Source organism: Vicugna pacos, chromosome 13, assembly GCF_048564905.1.
Source record: "Vicugna pacos chromosome 13, VicPac4, whole genome shotgun sequence".
NCBI classification, from domain to species: domain Eukaryota; kingdom Metazoa; phylum Chordata; class Mammalia; order Artiodactyla; family Camelidae; genus Vicugna; species Vicugna pacos.
Window position 1 is genome coordinate 2,532,933 of NC_132999.1, and position 11,952 is coordinate 2,544,884.

An 11,952-nucleotide genomic window follows, 5' to 3' on the forward strand; every position below is an offset into this window, starting at 1 on the left:
TCCATGTGTTCCTGAGCAGACCTAAATCAGCTCTCCCCACGTTCCAAAGTGGCATAATGAGCATCTTTTAACATTTCGTTGTCATTGTGTCTAGTGGGAGATGCTCCTTTCAGCATGAGGAAGAGAACGTGGGCTCCAAAGATTAACTCGGCAACGCTCACCGAGGAAGGAAACGCTTCCACCTCTTTTCTTTCTTCAATGACCCCTTCACCCGTGCCTTGCATGTTGAAACTCATCTGGCATCTAGAACATTCAGGATCTGCAGAACATTTTGCTCTGAGTCAAAACACCCCTGACTAAATATTTTCATAAAATATTAAGGATTGCATTCTCATGAAAGTCTTTCAACAGGGGAGAGCTTGTCGGGGCACATTCCTTCAGGGCTTAATCTTAAATCATACTCTTTTTGACAAGGAACTCTAAGATGATGGGGTCCCCCACCACATATTTGGGAATCCTTGACATATACTTTGCTAAAGTGCTGTGAAAAACATATTTAATAAAACGGCCAATTGCAGTGCCTAAATGAGGATGGAAATTTGCCGGCAAAACACATAATCTTCCACTTGTAATAGTTTCCAGCTTCAGAAAAGATTTAATCATCAGAATGTGGTTACAGACCCTGTATCTCTGGGGCACTTTCCTTGATATGTTGCTAACCTTCTTAGCAATCTGAGTTATCACCATGCCCCTCTTGAAGATCTCTTTTCCCTTGTATTAAATGACAAGGAAAATTTGGCCCTTTGTAGTTCGGTTTCCCCATGTTCTAAATCAGCAGTGGAAATTTCTGCTTGCCCAGGTGTTCTCAAAGAAAGTAGGCAATGGGCCTAAATGAAGTCTGGCAGAAAGAAATTAATTTTAAAAAATCAATAAACTCTGTCTTTGTTTTTATTCCACTTTAGGGGAACACATATCAGTGACATTTACCTTGAACTATGTCTCCATGCCCGAAACAACAAAAGCGTGTCAGAGCGGGTCGGGGGCACGGGATTCCCCCCCAGCTCCTCCGCCTGGTTGACTGCCAGGCAGTAGATGATGAAGACAGTTGAAAACCTGACCTTGCAGGGCTGCTTTGTATCACAGAGTCATCCTTCAACCATACATATCTACCACAGGCATCAAAATGATGTAATTCACCTGTAGAGCTTTTCGTGAAGATGGTGACATCGCTGAGCTAGTTCACCATTTATGTCATTAATTATAGGCTTAAATTTCTTAAGAGAATTCTAGAAATTAAATAGCACGTCCTCATAGCTTAGCCCAGCAGCTCAGTATGCTTGTTTGCCTCTTTCAGTACTCATGTTCTCTCCTTACTCCGTTCCCCTCTCAGGAAATACTAGTAAAAGACTATGCAAATGTAGGAACATTCCAAGATGGAACTGTTACACCAAGACACAGGTTGCATGATGTTACTGGCAGATGAATGTTGCGTAGTCTGTTCTTTTAATAGTCCCTCAGTAAGGTTATTATAAAAAGAAACTATTTAGGCTATTTCTCAGCTGGCATAATTTAATCATTCTAATTTTAGATTTATTTTTGAAATAACTGAATGGTGAAGGTGATGTCTCTCAAATACTGGATTACATCAGGTTAGAAATACTGACTTTACAAAGAAAAAATAATACTTCCTGACTTTCTTCACCTGCATTTATCAAAACACGGAACCAGCAGGAAGCACAGATTCTAGGGGGGTGGGAACCTGTTTGCCCCACGTCTTCTTCCCTCACGGGTTTTTTTCTTTGCTACTTTGATCTTCAGCTCTGGAATTAGAGAGGAATTCAAATTGCAGCTCTATCGTGGGCAAGCTACCTATCTTCTCTGAGCTTCAGTTTTCTCATCCACAAAGTGGAGGTGATAACACAAGTGGTTTTGAAGACAGAATGAAAGTGCTTAAACAGAGTTTTGCACATTTGGTTCCGGTTCTGTTGGTTGAAAAGTCATTGGTTCTGCAAATACTGACCACCTAGCACAGTGCCTGTCACAAGCCTCCGGCAATAAGAAGGTGATTAAGGTGAATTCTCTATCCAAAAGAACTTCACAGTGTAGGTGCTCATCCCAGCATGAAAGTAAATAATTAAAATACACTGCACTATAATGGAGGTATGAACAAAGTATTACAAAATAACAGCAAAAAACAGGAGAGACTAACTTTGGGGAATTAGGGGAGGGACCCACATAACAGGTGCTATGTGAGTTGGAGCACAGTAAAGGGTAAAGGCAATGCCGTTCTGAGAAACAGAGACAGATGTAGGAAGGAGCGGGGTTCACACGTGACAGGCTGCCACGTGTGACTGGCTGTGGACGTGGACGTGGACGTACACAGGTTCATAACAGCCTGTTCGTAAGGACAGGAAGTTGCTTAAGCAAGAGTGGATGTAAATTATCAACAATATGAATTTTCCTACTTATAACTCTAGACGTTTTGGTAAACGTATCAAAAGCCTTAAATTTTTAGGCATACTATGCCACAGCATTCCTGTTTCTAGGGGTTTATTCTAATGGAGTGGGCATGAAACAAGAATAAAGGTTTTGACAAACAGACTCTAGGAACAAGCAATACCACAAAACTGTGAGAAACCAATGGAACCACAAAGGACTGCTGATTTTTGAGTGGGTGGCAGTGGCTGGATTCAGCAAAGGGTAAGCGACCGTAACTGGAGACACAGGGTGTAACTGGATATGGCAGTAAACACATAAACTGGGGAAGAAAGGTTTAATTTTTGTTCTCACATTTCCTTCCATTGTCTTGGGAACATGAGTGCCTGACATTTTGCTGTTGACTCCCCCCACTGTGGGTGTTTGAGTCTGGGGGAGAGGATCAGGGTAGCATAACAAAAGATCTCCAAGGGCATGAAGAATTGGGGTGAACAGATCCCTACCCATGAGCTCTTCAGAAACCCACTGATCTGCCCCTCCCCTCTGAACTCCACAGCTGGTGGGTGACCACGTAGGGAGTCTGCCTCCTGCCACTATCGCTTGGCAAGACTTTCCCAGAGAAGTTGTCTGGTGGGGCTGCAGCTAAAGGGAGTGGTCGATAATGACTACATGTTGACTCAGGCCCCTGCTCTGGCCTCATAATTCCCCTTCTCCTTAAACCTGCCTGGTCTTACCAAACTAGGACCTGGTCCTTGGGATCTTCCACTGCACACCCTACCAGACAGACGGCCACTGGCACTTATAAGAGAACATGGACTCACAGACTGAGACAGTGAGCCTATTATGGCATTTAACTCTTCAACAGAACACACACCCAACTGGACAACATCCATCTTCTGAAAGCAAAATTTGAGAATAGATGGATGAATAATCTAAGATAAATATGATTCAAATACTTACATAGTTGGGAAACAGAACCAGACATGAGTTGAAAGATGCGGATGAGAAGCTCTCCCAAAAGGCAGGAGGGAAGAATGAAGAGGCAGAACAAAGAAAAGCGGAGAGTTACAGAGGCTGGAAGTACAGGAGCTGTTATGCAGATGCAAGAACTCTCGGGAGAGAAGAAGAGAAACGGACAGGATGAAACAGTTAAGGAAATAATGAAGAAAAATATTCCAGGAGTTTTGAAAAGCGAAAGGCCTTAGAATGAGAAGAGCTTACAGAGCAGCAAACAAGAGGAAGAAGGAAGACCTTGCACAGGGACCATTAAAGACAAAGAGGAAACTCTACTGCCTTCCAGAACGGAAGAGCGGTTCACCTACAAGGGAAGAAGAAGGAGTTTGGTATCAGATTTCTCCTCAGCAATGTTGGATGGAAGACAGCAATAAGGTAATATGGTTTAAGCATTAAAAGCCTTAATTACAAAGATGCTTATTCATTGTGGCATTGAGTGTAACAGCAAAACATTGGAAGTGATCTGAATGCCCATCTAACGGCACACCATGCAACCACTTAAAATTATGTTGCAGAAAAATGCTTCAAAACTTTAGAAGGGTTTTGCAATAAATATATTGCTCTGTGAATAAAAACAATTCTACACAGGTACAGGGTGATTCCATTTTTAAGTGGAAAGACTGGAAGAATACACGTAGGAATTTTAGTTTTTATCGCTGAGGGTTAAATAGGAGTTAAGATAGTATTATTTCCTTTTTGCTCTTTTTTATCATCTACATTTTCTCAGATGAGATTTTACTATCTCTTTTTCTTTTTAAGAGAAAAAAAGATACTTAGCTATTGATTTAACTCTGATAGAACTCTAAGATACTAATTAGGAGGGATTTTAGACACTCAGAAGTTCTGGTGAGATGTGCCAGTGGCAAAGGGGGCCATGTGGGGTGGGGGAGTGGGAGGTATAAACTTCTGGGTGTAAGACAGGCTTAAGGATGTGTTGTACAGCACAGGGAATATGTAACAACTGTAAATGGAAAGTAACCTTTAAAAATTGTGTAAAAAAGTTGTAAAAAGATAGTGGCAAAGGGCATGGATCCAGGGGGCTTTATTGGGTTGACACTCAGAAAAAATGCCCAGGAACTGGTTAGCAGTTGGCTGGGGGACATGTCAAGGAGGACTCTAAAGTTTCTCACTTCTCTCATATTTTACTTACCAAGTCCTAAATTTAGGCTTGAAAGAACTATTATACATGCCCTTTTAAAGGAATGTTATGATACAAAAGGCAGATATTTATACTATGTTTCCAGCAGCTCCTTCTATGAAAGCACTTTTGAAGCTGATTTGTATGTACACCTACATTGTGAGCCACAGATATTTTATTTTCAAGAAAAACATGTTCTACAAACTCTTTCCCCACCTGTGTCATTAAGCAAAAGCAATTGCTGTATTCACCACTAACCTCTGAGTTCTTTTGAATGCAGGTTCAAAGGCACATTCCATGAATATATCTTTTTCCCGTGTGTGTTGAAACCTGCTGGCAAAATATGTGTTATTTCATCCCTCCACGGAAAAATGGGCCATGCACATGAACAGACAATTTACAACAGAAGCAAAACAAGTGACAGATATAATCTATGAGGAAAAAATGCTAAATTACCTTAGTAATGAAAATTAAACCTAGTTTCAAATAGCAAAAATAATCTCTTAGAAAGAATGCACAATGCTGGCAGGATGTAGGTGAGATGAATATTTCCTTACATGGTTAGCACACTTTCGGGAAAAATTCATCACTACATGAGAAGAACATTGAAAGCAATCTTTTCTTCCAACCCAAAAATCTCATTTCTAGAAATTTATATTAAGATACTAATTAGGGATATAATTAAGGATTAATTCATTAATGTTTAAGACAGGCTGATGGCCAAATAAGTTGTGTATCTACTAAAAGCACATTTTCCAAAAACAAAAAAGTTGAATGATATAGGGTAATACTCATGCTACATAAGTGAGAAACCCTGCATGCCATAGAATGCTGATTTTTAAAGAGTTGATTCGTGTATTTTTAAAAAGTGGGGGAGATGGAAAAGAAAGAACTTGAAATATCAGCACTGATTATCTCTGAATTGTGGGAGTACTGTTAATTTTTACTATCATTATTGCTTTTTTTAAGTTTCTAAAGTGAAGCATGAAGATTTTAAAGTCAGGGGCAATTATTAAAAGCAATTTATTTCTAATATACTTCCAGTGATGTTGGACATTCTTTCAAATTCACCTGCTATTTTTTATTTTTGTATATGTGGTGTGTGTGTGTGTCTGTGTGTGTGTGTATGATGGGCACAGATATCAAAATCAGCTTAATAATTGAGGAAAATTACCACATGGCCATAGATATATACTTATTTAATTAGGATGCTGTCTAGGAATTGTTCGTCATTTAGTCAACATTTACAGAAAGGTACAAATCCGTAACATATCAGAGGTGGAAAGGACAGAGAAATAATACAGTCCAAACCCTCATCACAAGTGGGCTTTGTGAAAATTTACTTTCATTGTGAGGCACTGGGAAGCCATGGAAGGCTTTTCAAACGCAAGAGTGAGATAATTAGATAATTTTGGTAATCATGTGGATGGCTGACTGGCGAGGTAATAGCTGAGGGACAGGACACCCAGATAGAAGGCTATTTTAATAAGCCAGAGAGGAAGTAATAAAACCCTGAACTGGGAAGGTGGTAATGGGGTTGCAGAGAGGGTGGGGTTTTGGGACATACTTAAGAAGTAGAATTGGTATTTTAGAGTCAGATTAATTATGTTGAAAAGAGAAAAAGTTAGATATAGCTGAGTTTTCAAGGTTACATAACTACAGAATGTGATACAATTGCCTGAGTTAAGCCATTAAATCCTTGTCCACAATCTCACCGCATTGCGGGTCTTCAGTGAACACCAGCTTGTTGACTAATTAGGCTTCATTTATGTCTTCTTTCGAGGAAGCTTCATATGATTTTCAGAAATATAAGAGGAGACCTACGACTCAGGTATCAGGACACAAGCACTACATTTCAAAGATGCGTTAATGTGACTTAGCTACGTTATGCCAATATGTCCTGTGCCATTTTTGTCTAGGACATCATTTTCATAGCAACAACCGCAAAAGCAACTCCTTGAGAAAAAGGACTATTTTTAAGTTTTCTACTTTATATCAATTAGAAACTAATCTGAAATGTTTTAGTATAAAGGTGCAAGATATTTCTGGTAGAGTCACCAGCTTTAATTAGTTGTTTTTGAGCCAATATATTTTCTTCCTTTCTTTGGTCTCCATATGTTCTTCTTCACCGAGAGATGGATTTATGCCCTCCCTGAGACACGGCAAGCAGCCATCCTCAGAATGTGCTTTCTTGCAGGCATGTCCTATTGACATCACCGTGCCTAAAAGGATGATCTTTGGAAAAAAGGAAATTAAATAGTAGGGGATATAAAAGTGTATTCTTCTACTTAACTCAAGTTTTAGAGATTCAACTAACTCAGCATTAGAACAGTGTCACAAGCGTTAGACTCTAGTGCTTCAAGTGGCCAAATCCTTGTCTGACAATCTCATAAAGGGGCTAACTGCCTACCTATTTATGAGAAATAAGTATATTGTAAAAGCTTATCTTTGAGTGAGTTGAAATTTGTCTCCTTTTTGCCTCTATTTTTTGACCCTAGTACAACAAGCCAGCTTCCCACTTTGCATATCAGTCTTGACTGCTGAAGTCTTTCTTAGTGTTTTCTTCTTCATTCCCTTTACTTGCACTTAATATGCTTTAATCCATTCATTATTGTGACTGCTTTATTCTGAATGTGCATTGGTTTTGTCCATTATTTTAAAATAAATTGACTCTTGAAGCTGTGAAAATAAAAGCCGCCTTAACAATTTCTAGATTTGGTAAACAGCTATTCAAAACACATTTTTAAGAAAGCCTTTTTTTTTTTTTTGATTGTTCCCTCTGCCTCCAGATGTGTTTCTGTTCAGCTCAGTTTCCAGTCAACCACTGATGTAATCTATTTAAATTGCACTTCCTACTGTGTGGGTTAAGGTCCTTAAATAAGCAAGGCAAACAGAATTATCAGTTAAGAGAATTGTTAGGGCTATTTCCTATGTGCCTATAAAGATAAAGTGGAGGGAACTGAAGAAGGCAGTGAGAGCCTTTAGACTGAGAAGCAGGTCTGACACTTGTGAAAGGAGAGGAGGGAAAGAAGGGTAGTGAGTAAGAAAAGTTTTAGGCTGCACACTGCAAAAAAGCAAACAAAATAAACAGAATACATCGCAATATTATAAAAGTCATGCTAATTTGAACCGGGAGTTAGTCAAAAATATTAATATTCAGGATCCATTTGGGAAAAGAAAATTCGCTATACATACAACAAAGAAAATTTTATATGAAGAATTGTTGATGAATGTTGGAAGGGCTAGGATAGCAAACTAGAAAAGGAAATAGCATTGGAGGAACATAGCTGAAACCAACAAAAATCAGCCACTTAGCCATGCATGCCCACTCTTCTTCAGTCTAGAATCGATCAACTCATTTCTGCTGCTACTGCAGAAACTGACAGCAGTAGTCAGAAGCTGAGAGCAGTTGCCAGCAACCGCCACGATGCTGGAACCAGAGGAGGAAACTTTGCCCTTCCTACTGTCTTCCCACATCCCACTAGTACCTCCACTAGCAAAACTCATCAGAAAGAGAGCAGGCAAGGAAAACAGAAACATAGCTTGCAGACGTCTAGCCTTCTTTAATACACAGAAAAGCACAGAAGGGTGGGACTAGGGGCCAAGGACAAATAAGCAAATGTCTGGCCAGTCAACAATGAACTCAAGAATCTGGAAGTTATAGTATAAAATAGAAGTGCAAATTCAAACTACACAAGAAATTTCTAACTTTATTGCATTGTAATATGGTGTTCTTTTCTATAGTTTTTATTTTTTTAAATAATGAGTTTTTTTGAGCATATGAATTCCTATACATATATTTTAAAAGAACTAGTATCCTTTGCCTCTGGTACACAAAAGTTGCAAATTACATACACACACATACACACACTTCTTTATTCTTAATGTCCTTATTGCCTTCACCAATATATATATACATTTTACTTCGTTTAAATTGCTCTTCCACATAAGCAGAAACATAAATCACTATTTCCAAAGGAGGTTCTGGTCAATTGGGTGAGGTGGGAGGATGGAAAGAAAGTAATCACTGATGAAAAGCTTATAGATCTTGGAAAATCTATCAAAGAAACATCAGACTCCTCTTCATGTCCTGAGTCATCTCCTCTTTGTCTCACCTCTGGTTTTAGCCACGGTTGCAACAGACAGTTCCTTGAGCCTTCCGCCCACCTCGTGCTGCCAGTGTTGTGCAAATGAAGACCTAGTGTCTCGTGTCTTTCACTTTCTGCCTGGGCTCCTCTCATTTTACAGAAGCTGGTAGGAGCAACCAGCCTGGGAAACAAGGAGGTTCCAAGGTGTCAGTGCTCCCGAGGGCATCTCCTAATCAATGGGAGATAGGACTGATAGGAGATGATGCTCCTGGTCCATCCTCTGCAATGCTGTTGTGAGTTACATTTTATGCTCCTCAGAAAGTTCTGGTTGGAATTGAACCCCATTTTCTCTTCCACTGAATCCTAAACAGTGTACCCTTTTATTGTTTTATTTTTCCTCCTTTTTCTCTCCCAACCTTCGTTCCTACTCACAGAAATTACTTCTCAAATAAATGACCTGCTCACAGGTCACTGTTCTAGATTTTTCTTTCCAAGGAAACCCAAGCTAAGTTGCAGACAAAATTCATAACAGAGATCCAGCTAAGCAGCATTTTGAGGAATCTGGGCAAAAAGAAAAAAAAATGCCTCATTAGACACTGAATAGAAAACAAAAGACACCCATAAATTTGGATTAGGGTAGAGAAATTGGGACCTGAAAGAACTTTTCCAGATTGCCTGACAGCGTTCCTCACCAGAAGCAAGAGAGCAGTGTTTAGAAAACTGTCATTTTCCTTCCTCTGCATCCTTGCTAATCCTTCTCCACCTACTACAGTCTTGAGTAGTCTGAGAATATAAGCAGTAACACACACACACACGTACACACACCTCTCTCTACATGTCAATGCATCTATCATCTATCTATAAACATATAATATATACGTACAGAATACACAGAGTGTACAGAGTGTATATGTGTATGTATGCATGCTCTTTATTCTAGGCTGCTTTCACGTCTAATATTTTATTTTGTGAACTTCAACACGCCATTTAGACGTTTTAGCTTCAACCCTTTTTCTCCATGGTGGTTGTCCTTTTGTTCACATAATTCTGTGACTTTAGTTGACTTCAAAATTACCAGTAAGTTTTTTTCTAACTGCCTTTTTTCTTTTCCGAGCTCTAATCTCGATAAAATTTTTAAGTTATCCAAAGCATTCCTTTAAGCAGTTTTTATGAACTCTTAATTTCTTAGACTTTGCAAGAACTTGAGTTTTGTCCTGTTATCTTTGTGCACAAAAGGCAAATTATTATTAGTGTAATTTTAAGATAATAAAAGTTTTTAAAGTTACAGTACCTTTTTAAAAAATAGCATTTGTTGCAGAGGAGAAACTGAGACCAACTTAGTTTTAATTGCTGTGTTGAACATATGCTTGGCTCCCTACTGATCCATATACCACCACTACTCCTCAATCCTGGCTTCGGTTTTTTTAAATTAATTAAAATTAGACAGTTCATTCAACAGATATTTATTGCATGTTTACCATCTATCGGAAAATATTTTTGGTGGTGGTGGATATAGCAGTGGATCAAAAGTTTTAAAATTCCAGCTTTTTTTCTGAAGCTTATCTTCTAATAGAGGAACAAAAAGACAATTTATAAGGTATGTAAACATATGTAATATTTTATATGGTGACATGTGCTAAGGATACACTTACACATTTTAAGTATTTTATCAGGATATTTCGAAGTTTAGGCTTCCTTTCATTAATCTACCTTTAATGCCACTTTTCATTTTAACCTAACTACAGTCTTATAAAATTTGGAAATTCGAATCCATTATATTCTCTCTCTAATTTTAAATATCTGTTCTCTTTTTCTTCACTTTACAAGTATTTTTTTCATGAATGTCCTTTGAATTATTTATTTTATTTTCTGCAGGATCAATTTAGTGACTTCCTGATTCCAACAGTGATTTGATTAAATTCATTAGTCATCCTTTTTAATAAAAGAAACTCATTCATTCATTCAAAAGATATTTACATTTATTTTGTGCCAAGTGCTAAAGAATGCAAAGATGAAAATACTCAGAGAAATACCCTTTTATATTGACAATAGACAGCAAAAAATTTTAAAGCAATTTTCCTTTTTTATGATGGTCTAAATCTAATCACAGGAAGAATTTACATCTTCTGCAGGGCATATTTCTTTTTTATAGGTTACCTGTGGACATTTTATGTTTACTTAACTTTGAACAAAATGACTTCTACTTAGACCATGAGTTTGAAGACAGCCAGGATGTGGGGAGTAGACTCAGTTCTTCCTGACAGGCTGAGACCCTGGTCAGCTACCCACCTGCTCCTTGACCCTGGAGGGCAGCTCAGTTCCTAGAGGGCAGAGTTGCTGGCTTTGGCTAAGTTATACTTATTTGTTTATTTGTTCATTTATTTTTTTGTTTCCTTGTTCATCCAATCCATTTTTTGTAGTGGAGTCCGATTTGAAGCACAAGAGAAAGAGCTGCTAAAGACTGACCAAATTGCCTGTGGGCATTCGAAGCACACGGAAGTGGAAACTAGTGGAAACAGGCAGGACACTTTGCGTGTGTTTTTATCTTTGAAAACGGACGTTTGCTTACAGGAAGTTCGTGATGCTGCACATAAGAAGGAACAACCTGAATCTGTGGCCTAGATGGTCTAAATGATGAAAGAGTGAAGTGAGATAAATGGAGAAGGAACTGAATAAAAACCAGTTGTTAGTCCTGACCTAGTAGAAAAGAGGTTTGAAAACATTTCTTTCTGAGCCAGAACACTGGTTTCTCATTTCACAGTGGGATTGTGTTGAATGTAAATTCTTTCTCAGGTGGCTTCCTTGTTATAGTAAGATTCTATAGCTTACTGGTCTCTCAAATTTCTAAATGGGAAATGTCCCATAGTCTAAGTTATGGAACTGCAAACTATTTTCCATCACTTCATTATGAGAAAAAATGTCAACTGTGAAAATTGAAAGACTTTTATAGTAAACAGTAAATTTTGCTATTTGTCTGAAATTGACATTTTACTGTTCTTGTTTTATCACCTAGTCATTTGTCATCTCTTTAGCTATTCATCAACTCATCTCACTTTTTAAGAATTGCAGATGTTTTTCTGCCTAAATATTTTAGCATGCATATCATTATCTGGGGTTAAAAATTTTTGCAGCTTTTAATGTAAAACTTATGTAAAATTAAATACACAAATTTTATTGTACACATGGTGGGTTTTGACAAATGCTGTATAATGCAAGCCTCTATCAAGATTACAGAATATCACAAAGTTCTTTCATAGATTTCTCGGTCAGTTTCTCCCCTAAGCCCTCAGAGCCAAAACTGTGCTTATTTTATTGCATCATGGATTAGTTTTGCTT